At 39.9% G+C, this 24,690-nt stretch overlaps 1 protein-coding gene and 1 long non-coding RNA gene across 6 annotated transcripts in view; one reads left to right on the top strand and one right to left on the bottom strand.

Moving 5' to 3' along the window:
• TAB3 (TGF-beta activated kinase 1 (MAP3K7) binding protein 3) overlaps window positions 1–15,137 on the bottom strand; it is a 43,864-nt gene extending 28,727 nt beyond the window's left edge. For 2 of the 5 annotated variants that reach the window (XM_064407403.1, XM_064407404.1), the window contains exon 1: window positions 14,798–15,136. The gene's annotated coding sequence lies outside the window, so the exon portion shown is untranslated. Of the gene's footprint in view, window positions 1–14,797 lie in introns of all 5 variants that reach the window. The other 3 variants (XM_064407402.1, XM_064407405.1, XR_010355433.1) reach the window with 2 other exon arrangements.
• Window positions 15,138–15,201: 64 nt separating this feature from the next.
• On the top strand, window positions 15,202–17,091 carry LOC135293351 (uncharacterized). The gene is made up of 2 exons (XR_010355434.1): window positions 15,202–15,939; window positions 16,119–17,091. It is a non-coding gene; the product is annotated as an uncharacterized LOC135293351 (long non-coding RNA).
• Window positions 17,092–24,690: the final 7,599 nt, after the last annotated feature.

Raw genomic sequence — 24,690 nt, 5'->3', positions numbered from 1 at the left:
GACTGTGTAAATTTCTTTGACATGAATAATTGCTATAAGTTACGCAGCATGCCTGTCTTTTCTACCATTCCAGAAGAACTTGTTAACATAAGGAGATCTAACACGGACCTTGCTGATTCCGTGGTATCTTCTGACAAGTCTTGGCATGAATAGCTGCTCATGGAACTGTTGCAAGACAGGCACATAAAGAGGTTACACACCACATTATATTGATGTTACTTAGGTTTACTGCAATATAACATATTGACACAATAAGGTTATCCATGATCACACCTGTACACGTAAAGGTGCTCGACCATGTGCCATAGTCAGGAGCTGCTGTGCCCAATATCGTAAAATAAAGAATTATCAGCCAACAACATAAATACATACAGACATGTATGTGTATGAGCTATATATGTATACATACAGATATCATATATACCCTAGATTATGCTTTTACATCTTTTTTTTCTTTTTGCTTTTGGGGCAGAGAGGGAAGAATGCCTTAAAATTAGATTGTTGTTTCTAACAAAAACATCAATGTTGTTTCTGCAACATCAAACCACAATCATCTTCTATTAACATTATTTTATCTCATCTTAGCCCCAAATGGACTTTCTGGGGAGATGTGCCTTAGATACTACAGGATGCAGACATTCTGAAATGCTTTCTTTCTACACTAACTTCAGCACTGTCTATTAAAAAATACTAATGGGGATACAAAAAAAAAAAAAAAAAAAAAGGTCTGGTGAAAGGAAAGGTGTTTCCCCTCTTTCCATATGTTACATTTGTTGCAGGAAGAAGCATTGGTATGTAAGGTAGTATTTAAACAATCAACACTCAGATAAAGCTGTAGCTGTCCTGTCTATGAAATTGCTTGAATACCAAATCTCTATAAGGAAGTCTCAATATTATTTCAGATTCATTTGTTCTATCATCTTGGCCAGAAACAGGATAAGCCAAAAGAGATAATGGAAAGACTACAATATGAACACAGTTGTTCATCCTAAAATGCATTCCTGCCAAAATTCTTGTACACCTTCAGACCTTGAAGAATATCCAGTATCTTTACTCACTGAAAGCTTTAGAGTATTCTCTTCCTACAGAGAGCTCCAAACCAGGTGGGTTTAACACCTGAGAAACTACAGATAACAGCTGAAAAATTGCAGCCACCTACATTAAACCTTTTTGTGAACAAAACTAATCTCTGGTAGAGTCACAGAATTGGTTGGGTCAGAAGGGATTTTAAAGATTACCTAAATCCAAACCTACTGCCATGGGCAGTGACACCTTTTCACTATATTTATATGTGTGTGTGTTTGCGTATACATGCTTGTTAATATATTTTTATTATTTATTTTTCTTGTATTTATTGCTTCTGCCAAATTCAAAATCTAATAGCTACTTGGTAAATTCTTCTGTTCCCAACTCAATGTAGTATCCAAAGCCTGTATATTTGAAAAAACAATCAATACCTATGGCTAGAATATTCTATTCTAATAATGCAGCAGTCTTTATACTATCAAATAACTTTCATGCTCTTCTGTGCACCCTGGGTACAATTTTAAGCTGACTTTTTTCTAACATTTATTCTAATTTCCTTATTTTTCTAAAATCAAATTGGAAGATTAACTAATTATTATCAGCAGTAGTTACATAGAAGCACAAATTCCTCCTAAAACCCACACATCAGCTCTCTCTCCAAGGCTAAGCCATGACTTTGGTAGGTTAACCAAAGCTGTGTTTGCAGTCTGGACACCATGGTTACTCAACTCAACGACACTGCCCGCAAAGGCAGTTTGGCAGTATCCAGGTCATCAGTCATAACATTTGTTTATTTTTGTTGGTCTGACACCAGGCCAGAAAATTTCAAATCCAAGTGATGAGATTAACACAATTCCTGGCTGGAGCATGTGTAACTTTTTACATAGAGCTAAGTACAAAAGGCCAATTTTGTGATGATGGAGCTGGATGCTCTTTCACAGAACCTGTGACTGCAACCTATAGAAAGAACATGCTGAACAACCCTGTGGCTTTATAGGATCAGCCTTGTGGTATGCAAAGTAGAGGGAAAGAGGTCCTTGACTACCAGGCAGTCTTTCCACAGCTGACACTGCACAGCTCGCTGATGGTGAAGTTACAGCTAATGTCACTTGCATCAGGTAGAGATACTGAACAAAAAAGTATTAATCTGAATATGAGACAAAATGAATGAGACCCACCTTCTGGGACTTTCAGGAATAAGTAGTACTTGACTCTTCAAAGCATTTCACCCTTTCACAAAAGTTCCTATTCACAATTTCAAGGGTATCATTTCAATGTATTTTTACAATACCTTATTTTTATTCTACATGACAAGTATCCTTCCAAATATAAGTTACACATGCAAGTTAAACACTTTAAGCAATCGGCATCTCTCTAAAGCCAAATCATTTCCACGCTGACCTGCCTTACTGTACTCCATTATGGTTGGTAGGATGAACTGCACTGATTTCATTTCCCTTTTAGGAAGCTATCCTCATAATCCAGCTTTAGAAGAAAAAGAAAAACCATTAGGGCTCAAAGGCAGCTTCAACCTAAAATAGTTACTAACTCATTCTACTCTTAAAGAGGTTTGGATTATTTCACTTCTCAAAACCAAAAAGATGCTGACCAGCAGTTCAAGGTAGGTGCAGCCTCCAAAATCCACGTCCTTCTTTGTTTTAACAGACCCCTCTCTTCTTTAAGGATATATGGAGTTTTGTGGGTAACTCAGTAAAGCAATAGGTAAAGAACAGTTAAAACATTCTCTACACCACACTGAGCTTGCTCTGGTACTTGTGCTGTGCTCAGGGCTCTTCACCTCCATCAGAACAAAAGATTGGAACTGACACCCACCCAACAATTTGAGTGTCTCAGATGCACTACAAGAACACAAAAAACATTTCTTTTACCTGATATGCCACAGTGGTTTCCTTTGCTTAGATACCGAAGTAAAAGAAGAGATGTGGTATTTAGTTCTTTAACCAATCTCCCAGCTTCTTTACTGTTAAGAAGTAGGAGTGTCCATATGGTTTGTAGAAAGCAACAATGTGGAGCATGCCCAGCTCTCCAATTAGTAACTAAGAATTTCAACCTTTTCAAACCAGTCTTCTCCTTTAACTCCCTTGAGTCTTAGAGGGGCATCATGTACAGAAAACACAGAGGGGAAAACTAAGAAAAAATATCAAGGTCGTATCTTCCCACAAATACAATGCAGTCTTCTATACAACAGGAGGCTACACAGTAGAAAAATTTGAAGTTTAAAATAACTTGCTGTCTCCCCCTGGCCAGCCAAGCACAACTGCCACCAGAGCATTCCGCTGAGGCCAGTAAGTGACACAAAATGCCAGCCCGGGACAAAGGAGCACAAAGTGAGAGATTTGTACATTTCTGAATTTAAAAAAACCAACCAAAACCTAACCAGCTGAAAGCAAAAATGTATTAAAATAACATTGTAATCTGATGCCTTGATTCCAAAATCATAGACAAGTAGTCACACCCTCTGCTTCACCAAACAGCCCAATGACTCCTCCAGAACCCTCACAACATTACTGCAAACAAACTCAGCTCTAAGCATTTACACCACCCAGACTCAAGTGTAAGCTTTGTGTTGTCTCTGCTTTGAGAGGAGAGACAGGAGAAGTAAGGAGATGAGAACCTTTGACATTTTTAGTGCTGCTTAAGCACAAGCCTTATTTGATTTTGTTCTGAGTCATTCCTCCCCCACAGGATGGGAAGCAATGCTACACATTCAGTGTGTGAATGGCCAGATGAGCTGAGCAATACCACAACAGACCTGTTAAGTCTGACTATAAATCATATGCAGATTTTATCTTCCTTCTAACTGCTGGAGAAATATGCAAATTAAGTAATTAGGTACCTCAGAGAAGCATATTCTTTGATTCAGCATCAGCTTTAAAAACAAAGGGAATTCATGCTTTAAAAAACCCCAGACAATACAATGATTATTGATGCTTATTTTCATGACTCTTGCACACCACCAGCTTTCCATTATGGTGAGCCAAACTCAGTACTATTTAAAGTTTGGGGGTTTTGTTGGCTGAAAAATGATGAAATCTTTTCTTTTTTAACAATATTTACTTGAGAACCACAATCAAAAGATTCTCCAGTTACCAGATTTACATTGTAATACCATCTCATCCAACCTTACCGATTCTCTGTTTCAGCCACCTTCCAAGAAGGGCTCCAGTCAGGGAGCACACAAGATTTTGGATACTCAACACCCACTAATTCTCCATTCTGCACAGTTTAGCCTATGGAGTTACTCTTAATTCAAATATCTTACTATTTTGTAATAGTAAGATAATTTTCAAATTGATTAAAAGTAAATTTCACACAAATTTAAATATTTGCAGAAGACAACACACAATCAACATGCATACTTCCTCAAGTACACAATCTCTATTACTTTGATTATTTGTCAGATTTCCACACCCAACCATTCACTTTGATAAGAACAACTTTCTATGTATTTGAAAAGTTAATGAACTGCACACAGTCCACAGACAAAACAGCCTAACGAGAAAGTGCCTTAATAATAACATATTTCCAAGTATGTGTAAGAGTAATGACATTCCTTCTGTAGTTATACATGCTCAATTCAACTGAATCAAGTCCAGAATAAATAGAAACACATAAAAAACCCCAAATTGGTGTACAATTAAGTCACAGGTTCAAACACTGTAGTATTAATCTTCTACTTATTATTAATTTTATTGAAACTTTCAATGACATCATGAAAAAATCATATAAGCATTATAAAATTCCGTTACAAATTCTCAATCTGCATTATATATTACAAAAAGCAACTTCTAAAATTCAAATTATTGTTTTCAAATAAGAACAGAATATTTGAAGGAAATCTCATTACTAGAAATCAAAAGTATGTGTTCCTAATTTACAAAATTCTTCATACAACTTTTACCTAAATAAAAGCTAAATACCTTAGCTTCTACCTAAATAAAATGGCACTGCCAAATGTATTTTACATTTTTAAAGCAGTTTTTAAATTAATAGCATAAAACAAACATATCTCTAATGAAGACTATGTAACAAACATATCCTAGACTGGTCTGGAAGTCAGGAAAGACAACTTACAGTGAATTCTGGAATATTAGAACTACTAAGATGCTACTGAATGTTACTTCCAGAAAAAAATAATTCTAAAACATTGAAAGTGCAAAATAATTAACAGAAGAAAAAAAAACCACACCAAAAATTACAAACATACCACACTCAAATACCAAGCTTCTTACAAACCTTAACTGGGAACATGGGGGCTGCAATCCAATTCCCTTCTATGCAGAGGCACAGAAACATGCAGTTACAATGGAAAAGCAATACTGAACATCCAAGTTAATCTTTTTTTTTGGTCTAACATACAGAGTCACAATTGAAAACACCAAGGAAACAGCAATCCCAGCAAAAAGAAGTGGTTTGATACTGCTGTTGAATACTGAAAAAACATTAAAAATTTTAAATAAGTGAGTATTAGGCACAGAAGCCCTTTAACTTCTGGGAAATAAGCTGGGGTGGTGGTAGGGGTGGGAATCTTTGTCTAGGGAAATATTTATCATCATAAAATGCTCTCCAATAGCACACACTCTGGTTGCTTCCTCAAGAGAAATTGTCACAAAGGAAGTCTCATCTGGCTGTTTCATAATCACTTCAAACCAGTAACAACACAATAATTCTGAAGAAAGAATTTGCTTCTCCTTTCCTTTCAATGCTTGCTCCTCCCAACACACTACCGCAAATTTAGAGACCAAACAGTGACGTGGACATCACTAATGCTAAACTTTGATTTACAAACACTAAATACTCACAAACTGGATCAGCTCCCTGACTGCCCTCAAACCCCCCCAATGTCTTGTGTCATAGACAGAGACAAAACTCTGAGACAGAAGCAGACAGGGTGAGAGAGAAAGAAGTGTTAGACCAAAGTGTCAGGATGAGATCTGACCACGAAGATCTCAGAGCAGACTCTTCCTTCAGGTAAGGTACAAAAACTTACTAGTCCAAGTCACAGTCCAAAGCATAACTCTGATTCCATTTAGCAGTTTTCCTGTTACTCACAGGAGCCTCATAGTTGCAAGTAACTATGCAACCAACAGTTCTGGTTGCAACCAATATAACTGGTTGGTCACACCTTACCCAGGGATTTAGACACTGAAAACACCCAAGATTTGTAGAAGTCTTATTTTCCATGTTAAATGATAGAAAAAACAGCATCTCCTTGAAATCCAGATGATCTATATTCAAGCAAGCCAGAAACCTAAGCCTTGGAGTTGATTGTTCTCAACTTTCTGAAAACCTGCCTTCCTGAATCTTCATTTTCTTTTTTATTTGGAAGAACTGGGAAAAGTTCTTAGCCTTCACCACAGGAAAAATAAAGCTATCAAACCAGATTAGTTATGAATTTCAGGGTTAGCAAATACAAAGCAGAGAACTGAGAAAATAATCCAAAAGCCAGGGCAAGCTATACAAAATACGAATATTGTGATTGAAAAATGTTAGAGTTTTGAGATACATAGAACTGATTGAATTTAATCCAGCACCATATGAGAATTAAAGCACACTAGTTTGCAATCCTCACAGATCCCTCCTGAAAAGTTATTCTGCAGAAAGGCTTACAATCACAGTAATATAGTCAGAAGTTACTCATCTTTGAGTATTTAATAAAACTAACACAAATTTGATGTACTTGAATATATGTATAATAAAAACCTATTAGAATTCAACCTTGAGGTTTGCACCTTAGCAAACTCATTCAATGTTTAAGCAGTCTTTTTTCACAGCTAGTAAAATCATTAACCATTAAAGGAACCCAAATTAAATACCACTTACTACAGATGTAATACAGCTGTTAAACTGCTTTTTTTTTTTAAATGCATTATTCAAATAATCACCAAAATACTTTCTGAATATAACAAAAAAATCCTTTTTTTTGGTAGAGTATCTGTCTAATGGATAGTCTTCTAGTGGCATTCTGCCACACTGTACATGCTGTCAGATAACCAAACAACTAAGATGCTCATAGTACAGAATATGGGATCATTAGCAGTACTGAACAAATTACCCCAAGCATCAAGTTTTTCTTCTTGCTTGACTTTTATTATATTTTAATAAAAATTAAGACTATTTATGATTATGCAATATGCTTACATAACTCACAAATTCTACTATACACAGAAATAACTTTCCCTACAAGTCTAAGTACACCATAGACTTGCTGGGAAAACAAAACAAACAGCACCCTCAACCCCCATAAAACCAACTACAGTGAAAAAAACAAAACTAAACTAAACTCAGAAAAGCAGACAAAAGAAAGCCCTAAGCAAGTCTAAATGCATCCCCCTTAAGTATGTAGAGTGTTCATTTTCTGGAGAATAACAAGCCTGTACCATAAATAGTTTAACTTTAAAAATGAGTGCAGCTTACATAAGCCTGTGAAAGTCAGCCATTTTTACTCATGGCACTACAACCAACAGTGGCAAAAAAGTTCAGAAAGTAGCACTTTCTGAACTCTGCTACTGTCACAAGGACACAAGTTCTCCCATAAGACACATCTGTTCTTTCTGCAATCTGTGTTCTAGCACATAATCAAAACATAAGAAGCATATCAAAATGTCAATGTCATAACTACTTTCCTCTCACCTGAATCATAGAAATTCTAACACTTAAATAGATTTATTTTCCTCTTCTTCCAGCACTCACAAAAGCTTTACCTTTCAAAATTTTCAAAAAACAAGACATTTAGAGACTTTAGAATCTCATTCTTTAAACTTCTTTACGGAAGCAGGACAAAACAATGGTATTGATTTTAACAGGATTCAGTGGTGGGGGGGAAAGCCCATAAGGACTGCTTGCTTTGGGGGGGGTCTTTCTAAAACTCAATTCACAGAAGAGAAGCAGACTTCTTTTGATCCTTTCCTGCCAGCTCCCCAACACCACTCCCCCTTCAGCAAGTTCTCTGAGCCATCAAGTCCCCCCCACAGGGACCACAGCTTCACTGAGCCCAGGACTGGCAACAAGAAGTATTCTCCACCTCATCCAACCACCAGGAGGGTGAGCAGAATCTCTCTTTCAGAAGATATGGATTTCTTAAAAGCTAAGAGAAGTAGGAGCTCTTCTTCCATCTCCTCTCATCAGACTGGAGACACCAGTCCACCACTGCTGTGTTTCAACCTCTCCATAACAGACAGACATGAGAACAAACTGCACTGGGATTTGTGAAATCAAAACCCAAGAACTGAACGGTACAGATAAGAACCAAGCAGCACAAGCCTCCATGCCTTGATCACATCTTGGGTAACATATGCTCTTAGGAGAAGTGTCATAAATTTTTGCTACAACTTTTACAGAAAAAAAACCTCTCAGTTAAGGCAAAGCAGCTTTCAAGTGACTGAGTGTTCCTACAGAAATAGAAGTACTGTTTATCGCAGTACCAGAAACGTCTGTGTTGTTGGTACTAGTGCCTCCATGAGTAACAACTACAGAGATCACTGAAGATGCCTCAGTGTCCACATTACTACAGAAAGATGTCACCCACCTGACAGAACTAAGAACATCAAGACCTGCTGCACAGTTGCTGAGAGGATTCTCCTCTTTAGAATACTTCAAGTTGTCCTCTACAGAAGCCACTTCCCTCTTACAGACCCCTTACTCCTAGATCAAGGAACTTTATTTCAACACTTAAGTGATTTTTGACTCTTTCGCTCTCTTTTTTTTTTTTTAATACAGTAAATCATAATTTCTAAAGACAGACAAAAATAGCTGATCTTACTCAGGTCTCTCTTAGGCCCAAGGCCATCTTCAGCCTCATTTACCTCAACTCTCAAATCTTGAAAGGGATTGGCAGGTAGAACATTTATTTGACTTGAAACTTTCTTTAAAGAAAAAGAAGCATTTAAACCATCTAGAGGCTGGGTTTCAAAAGCAAAGAGGCAAATTTCATTTAAGAGAACCTGCATTCTGCCATTTATGAACTTAATTCAGCTGTAACAGATGTGGTACAAACTCTCTCTTCCCTGTCTGACCACTCTTCCTTTAATTTGGATATTGCAAGAAAACAATAATTAAAAAACATTTGTTCTAGAAAATACCAATGAACTCAAACCAACACAGAAAGCAGCTGGATGTGGACAGGGGTAATTCTTACTGTCACTGCTTGCTACCAAAACCAGTACACACTGAAAAGTAACAGCTTCAGTGTAAGAGCAGGAGAAAGTACAAAACTGCAGACATATTCCTGAGCAATTACTCAAAGTTCTTACTCACAATGCATGAAGCATTCAGCCCAACACTGAGATTTGCTGTGAAACACCTGTATAAAACATTGATGCTCATGAAGTTGGAACAGCATGCAAATTTTTATAGCCACACTTTCATGATGCTGCCCAAACAGCAGGAAACAAAGCGTAGATAAAAGACTAAAATACCTGTTCCCCTGTGCTGTCCATTTGAAACTTACCAATGAGATGAAAAAAATCCATGATAACGTACAAAAGCACTGACAAAAGTTTTAAAGTGTAATTTTGTGTAAGTGTTCTGAACTCAGCTACAACACTTACTCACCAATTACTGAAGTCACATTTGCAAATGTCCAGATCACCCAGCAGCTAAAATTTGATTTTTATCAGGAAAGAACATACAGTGACTTTTTAGCAGAATACCCAGAAAATAACTTAAAATTTTTAACACATTCAAATCAGCAGTGATAAGATGTTATTTGCTGTAATGCTTGCTAGTAGAAATTTAACCTATTAATATTTTTTAGCAAATATGAAGCAACAGAGAAATTGCATCAAATTAACACTCTGTCTTATCTAGACACATAATTGTTGATCCAACATTAGCAGGATTACAGCAAGAATTACTATTCCTTCAAGATAAACATAAGAATTTCAAGAAAAAAAAAGGCAGATACACTTTAATGCAATGCTCTGCAACAGCCTGGCACCTGGCTTACTATTTCTGCAAGCTGATCTTTAAGAACAACCACGTGAAAGCCAAGTTCTATATTTCTTTCATAACTTGCAGAATATCTAGGTTAAAAAAAAAAAGGCAACAAAACCCAACCATCTCCTATTCATCAACTATTATTGATCCAATGCCCAACATGAAAGAACAAAACAAATCTGTAACTCTTTCAAGTGCTAGGAAAAAATGCCCACATCTTGAGTCAAGCCAAAGTATACAAACTCCCCACTGAAGGCACAAAATTACACTTGAGGATTTATACCAATGTGACAAATAACATACACAGAACGAGCAAAGCCTTTTGCCAGCCAACTTCTAATGCAGCTGTGACACTGCAAACCAGGAAGAGTTGTTCAAACAGATGAGACTTTGGGACAAATCACCTCAGAATATAACCAAGGAATGGAAAAATGCTTTAGCATAAAGCTGCAACAAGATTAAAATACCAGCACTGCTGTGGTTCTTTTTACCAAGTCTGGTAAGAAACAGTCAATACTGAATGCACTTTATTAAATCGTTCAAGTTTTCCTGCCACAACATCCAAGACAAATACTGATAGTAAGAGGATTTCTTTTTCTAAAAACTCTCCATGTGTCCCCAGATCAACCATGATTTCACATAAATTGATCCACTTTTCAATTCATGTACACTGTAGCAGACATGCAATTTCATTTGAATGAAAGTATTTTGAGTGTGTAACAAGACTGAATAGAATCTGCTGAAAGGTGTTTTCCAGAAAACACTCTTAATGCTCCACCAGCAAGCTGTGACAGCCAGGCTGCTCAACACTACCACAGCAGAATGACCTCCCTCCTCTCTCTCTCTCTTTGTGACTTGGCTATTTGCTTAAAAAGCCTCATGCTTTACACAACTCTCTGAAAAAAGCAGTAATTTTCCTTACAAAAGAGCCAGATTAGGACAAAACCTGGTAATTCACTGCTTTTAAAATACCACTGCTTTGAACTCAGGCCCTTAATAAAATAAAGCCCACCAGAAACTGAAGGACTAATACTTCTTAAAAACACAAACCTGTATATAACCTCAGCAGAGATGGCATTTTTCATTTTTACTCTGTAGTGCTATGCTGGCTATTTTAAAACAATACTGGAAAAGGGAGAAACATTCAACATAGTAATCAATGAATATTGAAATGTTACTTCCACTGTGACATTAAGCTGAGACAGACATTGTGATCTACCTGGTATAATTAATCTTTGAAAAGAAGAAATTAACAAGAAAAATACAAAACAATAAGAACTCACTGCACAACTTGAATTGCAGCAGCAATGCTGTGGCATTGTCTCATGGTATTACATACTGAATTTTGTGACATGTATTTCAGCTTTCAAGTCAATGAAAACGCCCTAGTGATGTTTTTTCTGAAAGTTGTGCACATGAGTCTCCTGGATACCAATACCACAGTGCCACTTCTTAAACAATGACTGACAAAGCACAGAAGTTGCTGACCAACCACGCTCCTCACACAGAACAGGAGACACCCAGCATAGATATTCAGTACCACAGAACCACCCACACTATCACCTGGAGCTGAAGAGAGCATTTTGCTTAAATATTAGGAGCACATTGCCTTGAAAGCCTTTCAAAGGACAACTTTGACACTTTAAGGTTTGGCAGACGACAAGAACCTATTATAGCAGTGTTTTCAACCAACACCTTCAACATTTGCACATGCGAGTCTAAACAAGTATTTCAAAACTCATCTTTCCATTTACGGAGAGAGTTTCACACGTGAGAACTGGCACTGTGATATCACCACACATTCAACTTCTGCAAAGCTGTTCTCAATCTCTCACAAGACAGTCAATATTGCCTTTTGGACAGTATTTTAGTCTACTATGCCTATACAGAAATAAGCCTAAAGAAAAACTGTACTATAGAGAAAACCAAGTGTTCCAACCTGGAAAAAAACCCAATCTATAATAATCGAAAACTTGCCAGAGATTTGAAAGTAAATCCCTAATATCAGTTTACTGTACTAGGTAGCACCAACATTTTTCAGTTCGGCTTAATTTTTCTGTTTGAGTAGACAGCGACAGGAAAAGATACTGCAAAACCACAAGTCACAGATATTTCTACCACCTACCATGCAGTCAAAAGTAGCCCAAAAGGTGCTTGTGGTAATGTTTCGGGCTCTGAATGAAGCCTCTCAGTTTCACACTGTTTTTCACCTGCCTTTTAACCACACCACATAACAAAAATAACTTCCAGTGCAAACACCTTCAGTTACACTTTACTTGTGCTTATGTGTGAGCACAGAGGCACTGCACCTACTTCAGCTCACAGCAGAGGGAACAGCAGCATCACAGATGCTCCCAGAGCAGAATGTGTCATAGCATAGTTGAGTTGGATGACTAAGCACACACTTAGACTTGACGTTACCAAAAATTTACTAGATTTGATCATTTACTCAATGACTCGATCATCACTAAAATACCTTTGGTGTCAAAAGGGTAAATCAAAGGCTTTTGCTTGTGTTGGTGATTTTGTTGAAACACTGAAGCCGTGAATGTAGGGATTTGAAAATCTTCCCAGTTGAAGACAAAGTGCTTTGAAAAAGAATTCAATAAAACATCTTAGGTTTCCTATTTATTATGAACTGCAGTACATATCAATGTAACTCTTGCCCTAATCAAGAATACTTTTGCAGGCCACACTTTGAGGCTACTTATGCTGTTTACAAATACATATAAAATGAATCATCACGGGTTTGAAATCAGGAGAAAGCCTCTATAGACCAGTGCAACCACAAACTTCATTAAAGCCCTACATAATTCCTGAGAGGGGACAGAGGAGAGTTACCATTGGATAACCCAAAGAATCACATCAATGTACTCTCCTGGATGACTTCAAAGCAGTCTTTTTCCATTAGGATTTCCTTTTACTCTGCAACCAACAGAGAGACACCAGCACAGACATCACCAAAGCTGGCTGAAAGTCAGATATGTTTTCACAATACCCAGTCAACTTATCTAGTCTTCCTCAAGATGAAAAACGAGCCTCAATGAGACTCATGAAACAAGAATGGACACAGATCTCACAATACCCTAACTACATTTACCTGACATCATTATATGTAAAGGTTATGACACAAGATGAAAAAAATACACCATAAAAGTATAATTTCATAAGAAGAATACATCATACTTATCTGGCTACCTGTGTTTAAACCAAATGATTCAGGATTAAAGGAAAGCTTAAATGCTGATTTTATTCTTTACTAATGTGTGCAAAATTTGGTATGTTGGTAATTTCATGAACAGAGACAGTCTATATGTACATTAATACAGGTTGTTAAGGCACTCTTCAGATTGCTGCTGTCAACAGACACCATTCACAAAGCAGGACAAAGTGCAAGCTTTAACAAATGTTGTGAAATACTTTATTTTTAAGAATCCTGTTCCTCTCTCTCTACAAAGAGGAAATGAATTTAACATTTCTTCTTTTTACATGAAATATGTTAACTGCAGATATACTTAAGGAGGAGCAGAAGAAGGTATTGCTTTTCTTGCAGAGCTAGAAAACAAAATTAAAGTTACCAGAACAGTGACTGGCCTTTGACCAGGCAAGCTTTACCTGGAAGTTTTAAGAGCTCTGTTATACTAAGTCCTCTGGAAATATTAGTGATCAGGTGGACCTGCTAGAGAACATAAGCCCATAAAGAAACAGTACTCAATTTTGTCACAGTAAACACCACCACTAAAAATAACAAACACAAATTGACACATCAGCTGGATAGGTTGACCTGATCACTCTCAAGATTTATTTAGAATTGAAGAATAATGTCTTCAAACCTGTTAGCATTGAGACCTCCCATAACAGTCATATGCATGTTTACCTGAACACAGTGTCTCACTGTAAGTTTTTCCATCACTTTCCAAGCGTGGCATATCTACGCCATTCCGTTTTTTTGGACACAGGGAATCTCTACCAAAATCTGAAGTACAGATACTCCCAAACCATCTAAGCAATTGTCTTTCCTCTCCTTGTTTTCTCCTTGCCAAAGCCAGGGAAACAACGGCCAATATCATGTTACAAGTCATGTTTGAACAAGGGGAAAAGCACAGCGACTGCACAGTCCTACACTAACACTGAACAGTATAAATAAGGGCTGCATCCATCCACCATATCCACTTACGTTTTAAAAAAAATCAACTAAAATGAAAATCGAGTTGATCTTCCTCAGAGCCAAAAGAAGCAGTCGATAAGATCTCAAACCCGACCTGAAGCCAAGACTGGACAGAGCACAGCCAAGGCCTTGCTACCTTTGGGGGCCTCCTATTTCTAGAGCCAAGGCACAGCAGCAGCAGCAGCATCGCGCTGCAGTCACGTCCAAGGGGCAGTGGCAGCGTTTACCTGTGAATCCATTTGTTTTTTATTAATTAATTTATTTTTACGCAGCGAGAGCGGCACCAGTGGCCCAGCAGACAGCACAGCCCCGCTCAGGGGACACCCGCACGGGATCCCCGGGCACTCCGCCCGCCTCGCTCCGCAAAGGGCTCCAAAAACAAAAGACCAAAGTTTTCCCTGCTCGGTGCGTGGGAGTGCGGCAGCAAAACAGGAGCCGGGATCAACACGAGCCGCCTCCCGTCACCACACCCGGGCCCACGCAGGGCAGGACAGCCCCCGCTGCCGGGGCAGCCCGCCCGCGTCCCCCGGCCCGGCCGCAGGGGGACACCCACAGCCCGGCGGGACGGGGGTGTCACCGAGCCCCCCTCACCGCCCCCACAGCTCCTGCCCGCCCCCACACTCCCGCCCCACAGCTCTCCCTCACCGTGCTGCGCTGCGGGCTCGGCTCCGGCTGCGGCTGCGGCTCCGGCGGCTGCATTCCCGCCCCCCGGCTCTGCCCCGGGCCCCGCTGCGGGGGCCCCCCCGCTCCTGCTGAGGAAGGGGAGAGGAGGGCGAGGCGCGTGGCCCGGCGGCGGGCGGGCGCGGGGTCCCGGGCGGAGCGGGGTGCGGAGCGGAGCGGGGAGCGGAGCGGTGCCGGGCGGAGCGCGGCCGGGAAGCGCTTCCGGGCTCAGTGCGGGGCGCTGGGGCCGCCGGGCGGGGCGGGGCCCCGGCTGCGCCCAACGGCATCCGACATGGCGCGGCCCGCGCGCGCCGGCCCGCACGGCTCTCGCGAGACTTGGCGGAGGAAGCAGCGGGGCTGAGGGAGGGAGCCGGGGCGCGAAGGCGCGCGGCAACGAGCGGGGAAGGCGGGGCCGGGGGCGGAGCCAGCCCCGGGGGGCGGGGCCACCCGGCGTGAGGGGGCTCCGCGCCGGGGCTCCTTTCTCTGTCCCTCCTCCTGTCCCTCCTGTCCCGGCAGCCGGGGGAGCCTCAGCGCCTTCAAACCAAGCTCCCCCCTAGCCGGGGCAGGACACAGTGCTGCGTGCTGCGGGTGAATGGGGACCCTCGTCCCCTCTAGAGAAGCCCGAGCGTGGCGGGGCGGTGACCGGAGCTGAGGTGTTGCTGTCTGAGTGTTGCCGGCAGCGGCGCGCTGCGTGCGCACGGTGGTTACGGCAGGGTCACGGAATGTGTCAGGATCAGCACAGGGTCATCTGGCCCGGCCCCTCGGCTCAGGCAGGGCTCGGGGCTGTGTCCAGACGGTGCTGGGGTGTCTCCAGTGAAGGGACTCCATGCTCTCCATGGGCGATCTGTTCTTACATAGCACAGAATATCTACGAGCAGAACAGCGCTAGTGTGCTGTGCTCCTACACAAATGTCTCACGATCCTGTGCCAGTCCAAGTAATATTTTTGGTCCCTCTGCTCGCAGGATGGACTCGGGGCTGTTGTGATTAATATGAATTGATCCAGTGTGAACTTTTAATCGACATCTACGGAGGCTGAAATCTTCCTGTTGAGGCAGAGCCTTGCAGATGGTTTAGTGGGTGTACACTGATTTTTCATCTGCACGCTGGGCCTGGAGATTACATTCGGTTTGTATGCCAGCATGAACTGGTTTAAAGCATCTTTTCACAAATCATAAAGACTGTTATTTGTGTTCTTCAGGGTTTGTGTGTGTGTGTGTGTGTTTAGATATTTTTCTTTGTTTAAACAACATCTGTCTTGTGTAGATTTTTTTGTCTTTTTTTTACCTTTTTTGTCTTTTTGTCAGTTTCAGAGCCACAGAAATGCCATTGCACTGATACTGATGAGAGCAGATGCAGAGCCCTGTAACCACCTTCTGTCTCTCTCTGCTAGAGGATTGGAAGTGCAGGGGGGACATGTGTCTTGTATTGCCATTACTGACTCTCCACGTCATCTTCCCTGTGCAGAGGCCTCGGCTCCTGGGTCAGAGGTTCTGTGAAGTTAATTAAGGAATTCCTGTATTCTAATCCCCACATCGGAAACACGCCGAGCCTGACTAACATTTCTGGAGAGGCATGATGCAAAACTGGAAGTAAACAGGATCTTGGTGCAACAATACATTTATCTGAAAGAGTTTGATTCTTATCCTCTGATTGGAACTATTATCAAGATGCTGAAGTGCATATTCCTCAGCAAAAATCCATAATTTCCAAATAAAAGTGTGTGCTGTTAATGCCAAAGAATAGTTCCCATAGCTATATGCAGTCTCACTTACAATGTAAGAAACAGCCCTTGGTACAGCTGTTGATGTTGTGCACCTGACAGTCTCTGTGCCCTGACTTAACACATGCTGGCCCTGGCTTCTTCAGCATTTTTTGTTTTTCAGCTACTGTCTTAATTCATCCTGTCATTGTTGGTCCAGATTTTTCAAATCAACATCTGAGTCACTTTGTCAGTGCCCCTCTGTAAAGTCCTTGTACTACAACTCCAGTGAGTCCTGGCAAACCACTGTGGCTTCACACAAGTGGGCTCCACGGCTCATTTTCACTTCAGAAGCAGCCAGTGCTTTGTTTTTGTTTGGAAATTATGCTTTTCCTCTGCAATTCTCTGCAACAGACTAATGGAGGACCATAATCCCGCAATTGCCTGACTTTTATCCCACTTTCAAAGCAGGAGTGTTCCAACAGAAATTGCAGACACTCAGAATTTTTCATCTACCCTTAGCTAGTTGTAGGCTGGAGAGCAGGATTGTGAGACTGGGAAATTAATCGGTCTTGAAACTTCACAATTAATCAGAGCACAGCCAGGACTGTGCTCAAGAACTAAAGAAAAAATCCTTATGGGTATTAGGTGCCTGATTACCCTAGAAATCAAAGATTGTGTATGTTCTAACTTTGCTGAACACATCTCTCAAAGCAGTTAATTTTATTGCTGATCCAGCTTTTCTGTCTCTTAGCCATATGACAACTACAAAAATTGATTATACGGAAAAGTAATGTTAGGAAAGCGCTTAATGCATTTTTAGCTGCTTCTAATGGGATTTAGCAGCTGGAAACAAGGAGAGCTGGCACTGAGTAATCAGGGCTGTTCTTGGACAGCTGTGTGGGAACCAGAATATCAGGGCTCTGAAATAAATCACCATTTTTTCCCTGTATTTTAAAATATGCAATATATGCAAGGAAGAAGTTAGCTCTCAATACTTGCTAGCTCTCAATTCTTGCAGCTCAGACAGTTAACTCAAAGTCAAATGGAATTCATTGTTAAATCCAGTTCTGTAATAACTTCTAGATGAAAATGCCCCTGGGCTCTGTGTGATTTTTTTTTTATTTAATCCTTATGGCAGTTACTACTGCCCATTTTTGAAAGGCCTCAGGTTTGGATTTAAATTCCATGCTACATTAATTTTTAAGCAGAACAAAAATGTAGCTATTTCTGCTCCCCTTTTCTCTTCATGAGCAACAATCCAAGAGACCCATTTTCCTATTTTGGAAGAAAGCAATTTTATGCATGTTTGTGCCTAGGAATTGCAGTCAGAAAAAGGTCTTGGTAAAATGGCCCTTCCATAGGTTTTCTGTTTGAATAGTTCCTATACTCACTTAGATCCATTTACAAATCAAAAGCATAATTATCAATGTAAGCACTGTAAACTGAGTCTTGAATCCCCCTGTTACACCATGGTCGGTGTTTTGTCACTGAAATGCACCAAATAAGTTTATTTGGTGATGCCTAAAGGGGAATACAGTCCCACTGTGTGGGAATGGAGAGCATCCATTTGTCAGAGTTTTAGTAAAAAAAAGGTTATATTTTTTGTTCCTAAAGTACTTCAAGTGTTTAACACTATCATGAAAAAAAAACCAAAAAACAGGAATGTGTGCCTAGAATAAGAAGGTACCATTTTTTCACACTATTTTCCTTATGGAAGAAAATAACCTTGGGATAAAATCTAAGCAGTCCTCTATAGGTCTGTGGTAGTACTTTGTGTTAGTGTCAGGTCCTGCTGACCCCTGTGGTAATTTGTATTCAAGAAATTGCAGAATTCAGGGTCTAAGCAGGATTATTTAGGTGGAAGCCTATGGAACTGGAACTCACGGTCAAGGATATCCTTTCTATGATAATTTTTATTCTGCCTGCTTATTCTTTAACAAGTCCTGTGCCATTGGTTTGTAAATGTGCCTCAATTCTCTGTGTTTCATTACATTTAAAGAATATATCCTTGGCCTTTCCTCGCCTGAAGGTGAATTCTGTGCCCTAAAAATTTCTAGAGCACAATTCATCTACTAGATTCCAAATTTAATCAAAACTGTTTGGAATTACACATAATCCTTTGTGCTTTTCCTTCTGCTAAAGCTGTTGCAAAGCTGTTTTAAGGCTGTTTTGACTCTGCTAGATACCCTGGTTATTTTTTCATTTCAAATTGGTGTCAGCCATGTCACTGAGGTTGCATTAGGAAGTGTTTGTTTTAACAGGGTTCATGGATCTAGAAGTTGAGCTCAAAGAAGATATCTTGGAACTTACTAGTAAACTACAGCAGTGAAACGGAGAAGTCAAAATAAACCTCTGAGAAAATGGAAAATATTCCCAAGAGCAGTGAAAAATGTTATTTCATTATCTTAAGGTGGAATCTTTGCTGCCTTATGAAGTGGAGATCTAAATAACTGCGTATTGTTAGACCCTTAGAAAGGTCACCTGACGCAGTTCGGGGAACCTGTTGGAGTATGTTTAAGTGTACATGCATGTCCAGGAAAGGATAAAGCATTATCCCCCACTATTCCCTTTTCCCTTTTTCCCTTATTCTCCACTTCAGACATAAAACGCTCTGGTCACATCCCTTTTTGTAACAGGACATTTTTAAGGTATGCCTTTTTACTCTGAAGTTCTGTGAGTGACTCCAGAAGGCAGGGTCAGAATTCTGCTGCTCTTTGGGAATGATCTTCTGACCTGGAGAACAAGGCAGACACTGGGAAGAGCTATAGAGCTGTTCCCCCAGGGTGCCAGCCCCCACCTCTTGCAGTCACAACTTTAATTTTGCAATTTCTGTAATGAAGTTTTACACTTTACAGATTAATCTGTGACTTGGAAGAACTAGACTTTATGAAGAACAGATTCTTCAAAAGCATGCTTAAAAACTTCAGAAAATTTCAAGTGTTCCTTTGCAGAATCTCCTTAACAACTGCAGTCCTGGCACAGTTGTTGTCACTAGAGCTGTTAAGTTGGTGCTGAAAGACTGATGAATTAAATCAGTCATGTAAGGGATTGGGGCATGAGTGTTTTCTCAGTGTTTGGATGAGATATGTAGTGTGAGGAAAGGGAGAAGACATCCTTCTATGTATGCCTTTTATGAACATGAATTTTTGTTGTTAGGTTTCAAAGGCTTTAATAATAATTCAAACAGAATTTCTGATTTTTTTTTCCTGAAGTGACATGAAAACTGTGTTTCTCTTTTGGATTATATATATAAATATAACTGATTCCCTTGGGGATGTTTCTCATCGCTGTTAATTTTGGTGCTCTGGTCAGATGTAGTTTCTGAATACCTAGATTTCCTCTGTGGTAGCAGAAATTTAAATGAATGATGTCATTTACTCCTTCTGTGCCAGTGCTATTGTGTGGGACCACTGCATCCTACGAAGTGAGCTTCCGGTTCTGTCTTAGGTGTGGCTGTCCTTCCGCAGTGCACACAATGCCCCTGCTTTGAGGCCATTGTGCCATTTCTGTCTTACATACATGCACCTAGACTGGGGAGTCTCATTTGTAAAATTGCTTTTAAGGATTTTTAAATTCTTGAGAATAAAAGAAACACAATTGAAAATTACCATAATAGAAGACTTTGTATGTGTTCCTTAACTTAGGATGGTTTGGTGGTTTGCAGTTCCCTCAGGATGAGAATAACATTTTTGCCTCAATTCTTGTAATCAGATCTAATAGTATCCGGGTGTTTTTTCCAGTTCCCAGATTTTTCACTGAAGTGTGACATTTGAAAAGGAGATAGTGCTTTTGAGTTGTACTGACTGCTTGTCCAAACTCATCATCACATACTGTCAGCGGCCCAGCCATTGCTCAGTGCTGGCTGATCCTGTGAACAGGAACAGGGGCAGATAGCAGATCACCACATCACATCAGATATATCACATCACATAGTGAAAGCAGTCAGAATGATCTGGGCAGAATAACCCAGTCTGTAGAAACAACTCATCCTTATGGGAGTGCAAGAGAATTCTGCTAGAAAGCATTACCGCCTGAGGATCAAGTGCTCTTTACACTCTTTCTTGCTTTCCTACACATTCGTTGGGTAAGAGATACAAGAGGTGTTACAGCCCTGTGAGTTGTTCCAGAGGGAAGGAACAGTGTGTTTTGACTGTGAAGTGAATACCTCCTTTTATTCTCTGTTGTTACTTTCCTGGAAAGATGCACAAGTGTAATAGAAAATGATTTTCAAACCACGCTCTGTAATACCATACAAAGGGACAACCCTGCTGCAGGATATGAGTGAAAACCATATCCTTACATGAGGTTTGGGCAAGGTTCCTATTTATTATATAAAATACAACAGATTTCATTCTGTGATTGTTTTGATTGTATTTTATAGCCTGCTATGGAAAGTTCATTTCAGCCATGCTGAAATATTTTTGGGCCAGCAGTAAGAGTGTAAGTTGTGTGGGAAACACTTTCAGCATCAGTCTATTGAGTCAGCACTTGCAGTGTCTTTACTCAGTAAATGATGGGGCATAACCACACCAAGTTTAATCCAGCTAGCATACAGTTTTATGGTCATACAAACAGAGCACTGTAGGTTCTAGTGAGGGTTCACAAACTTCATATATACATATATACATATATACATATATACATATATACATATATACATATATACATATATACATATATACATATATACATATATACATATATACATATATACATATACATATACATATATTTACACACATATATAAATATATATATAATATATACATTATATATATACATATATGTAGGGTTTCTGCAGGTTTGTAGAGTCAGTGATGAAGTGTGTGCTTCCAAGTCTATATTACTCCTGTTTCTAGCTAGATGAAAGTTAATGTGAGTGTGCCCACTACACCAGAACCAGCTCTTGTGGCAGGGGCATGTGCAGAGAAGCTGCAGTGGTGTCATAGTACAGACTGGGTTAGTAGCCAGAGATTAATGTAATTTACGATCTACATGTGTTCTTAAACAGTAATGGAGAATTTTGTCTCAAATCACTGGGCAAAGCATGTAACTTCTTGGAAAGGAAGCTTTAAGGTAGAGCCCTATAATTAAATATTTAAAAGTGTCTTGGCTGTTGATTTGCAGTTTATGACATCTTGCAGTACTGCAGAGCAGCCTACAGCAGTTCTATAACTCAGCAGCACCACTTTTGGAGGAAGAGTGGGGTGATTGAAGAACGCTGGTACTTCAGGGAGAGTTGAGGCCGAGAAGTTTTCTAAAATAGAGCTTGTGCTGCAACACTTTGTTGAAACAGTTCCCCTCAATTCTTGAGAAACTAACACCTAATTCTGAAGGCACCTGTGACTCCTGTTCCAAACTCTCATCCCAGGACAATAATCAGTAAAGTACTGAACTCCCAGCAGCCTGGGCCATATGTGACTATTTTGCAAGTGTAAGGATAATGTAAGGCCAGGGCAGAGCACAAGACAGTGTTGGTGGTGCACAAGAACTGTGCACAGCTTGACCTCAGTGATTTTGCAGCTGGGACACCATGGACTGGTGTGTGCAGCAAGGAGAGTTTGCAGAGTCACTTGCAGACATTTCTCATGGGAGAGCTGGGGACAAACAGCTGCTTCTGTTTCCAAAGTGACACCAGGTCATATATGGGGTTTTTGCTGTTAGTTAACTTGCTTGCTGGGGCACTAGTTTGTAAGCAAGGGACTTCTCTTGTCTCCAGCCAGCTGAAAAGCACCGACCGTTCTTTCCGTGAAGTGCTGGGGTCAGTAGTAGCAGGTGCTCCCAACACTTCTGGTGTGGTGAACCATAACTGAAGTGGAATGGGAAGTCAACTGAGGAAAAAAAAAACTTCTTACATCTGTCTTTTTCCTGAGGTGCTTTTGCTAGCTGCCATGGATTCCTTAGTAATAACTTTAAATCCATTAAGTATTAAGCCACACAGTATCAATACTATGATTGTCTTTTGATCCACAGACCATTGGCTTTTTCCAGTTACAAGTCCTAATATAAAGCATATGAAAACAGAAAACAAATCCTGCTGTCATCAGGTGAAATTAGATTAATGTTTCCTTTTTAGGAAATTCCAGATGGTCTGCAGAGAGGTTTTCCCTGAGACACATAATAAAGATTCAACACCTTCTGCTGTCTTTGAAAATACACACTCCTGAAATTCATTCCACCATTTTTCTCCTTAATGAATAGAAGTATATTTTCTGAAGACAAGGAAGAACTTCCTGCTGCTGGTTATGTATGGAATACTTAAGTTTTATAAAATTGGGCAACTATTCTAACATGCATAGCTTAAGATATATTTGTTCTGTACTAATCAACATTCTCATATTTCAGCCTTCTGTATTTTTTTCTACACAGGTTATCAGAGCATGAAAATGAGTTCTGATTAACCTTCTGTCAGGTACTGCAAGAATAAGAACAAACAAAAAAATGATAGAAAATTCCAGCAATTCTCCTGAGTTATATGACCAGACAAAATCTGGATGGGTGGGTTTTCTTCAAGCCGGTAGTTTTAAAAGACAGGCAAAGTTCACAGGGGGCAGAGGAAAAAAATCAACCAAAAAAACCCCAAAAAAACAACCCCAAAAAATAAACCACAATATGAATGCTGACTTTCAGAGAGAAATACCTCAGGGAGCTAACACCTTTTAAATAAGCTTTTAACTGGACATGCAGCTTTCCACCACAGAAACTGAGCATCATTTCCAAGCAATGTATTTTCCTTTGTGTCAAATCTGTGCCAACACAATAGTAAACACAGTGAATGCAATTTAAAAAGAATGAAAGTCTTCATTACTACAATGTAATTAATGGTGAAGAGAAAGTAAATACTTTATATTTCAGTCAAGCAATATCAGGGAACAAAGTGAAGCAGTAAATGAATTAAGGTAAGTATTTCACTTTTCAATAATAATAATGTGACTTTAAAAAATCACATTTTTCAACATCTGCAAGAATTGTTTTCTTAACAAACACTTGCAATGATACGTGAAACAAGGCAGCTGCTCATTTCCAAAGACAGATAACTGTATTTTTAATTTATGTTGCCACACAATTCTTTATTGCAGTAAAACACAAAGCATGTTCTTGACTTTTTTCACATCAGACAGCAGCTGAAAGCCACTACTATTGTAGGTTTAAAAACTTACTTTTTTGTCTGTCTTCTCCCCAAGGAAATGTTTTGTTTCAGAATCTTCATATGCCTTTGAACATGTACCTTCAGCAATATAAGAGCTGGAATGGTGTTATTCATCCTTGAATTCAAGGATTCCTCTCCAAAAGTGTTACCCAAAGTTGCCAGGCTACATTGCACGTGGTTTCAAGTGGAAGCCATTCAGTTTTCCACTAATTGGAAAGTACAGTGAAGTTTAAAGAAACAGCTGCTTTTAAAAACGACTTCTCAAACCTCACTCACACAGGGTCTGCTGCTTGTTAACATTCAAGTCAAGGCGAAATTATCTGTGCTTCCTTTGGCACAGCAGCTAATCCTCGTGCATCGTTTGCATGGGAAGGCAGCCAGCCCCAAGCGCAGACAAAACTCCGCGAGTATCCCCGGAGCGAGCGCTCGCAGGACGCCTGGCCCCGCGCCTTTCTGAGCAACGCCATCAATCTTCTGGAAGCCATCAGCACAGGGGAGGCTGGGCTTTACTGCTTCTATTTCCTGCCTCATTGCAGTCCTTCAGCCAGAAGATGTGTCTGCCAAGGTGTACATAGAGGGAGCTGGTGTAGTTCCAGGAGTGAGCTTGTGCTATTGAATTCTGTCGGCACTGCAGCTTCATCCAGATAAAAAAGTTACCAAAGACAATAAGCTTGCAAGGCCTTGCAGAAGCTGTGTGATTTGCTGTTTGGTTTGCTTTTGTGGAAGGATGAGGCAGGTTTTAGGACAATATTCAAATGGGACCAGCATTAATTGTTTTTCAAGTAACTGTAGAAAAATTACATTGTGTACAGAAATTAACTCAAACCCATCACAGCTGGTTTTATTCTTAGATTTTTTTAAGGAACACATTTAAATCTAACACAGCTAGAAGATTTTCCACTGAGTTTATGTGCACAGACTCAGACCCTTAGTATCTGAGAAGATAATCAAGAGAAATATATACGCAGCTGAAAGAATTAAGCATGCAAAATCTTTCTTCCTAAAGGTAATTTTTTTTCTGGGC

Source organism: Passer domesticus, chromosome 2 (assembly GCF_036417665.1).
Source record: "Passer domesticus isolate bPasDom1 chromosome 2, bPasDom1.hap1, whole genome shotgun sequence".
Lineage (NCBI taxonomy): Eukaryota > Metazoa > Chordata > Aves > Passeriformes > Passeridae > Passer > Passer domesticus.
The sequence above is the reverse complement of the archived record's forward strand: the minus strand, read 5'-3'. Positions and strand labels throughout refer to the sequence as shown.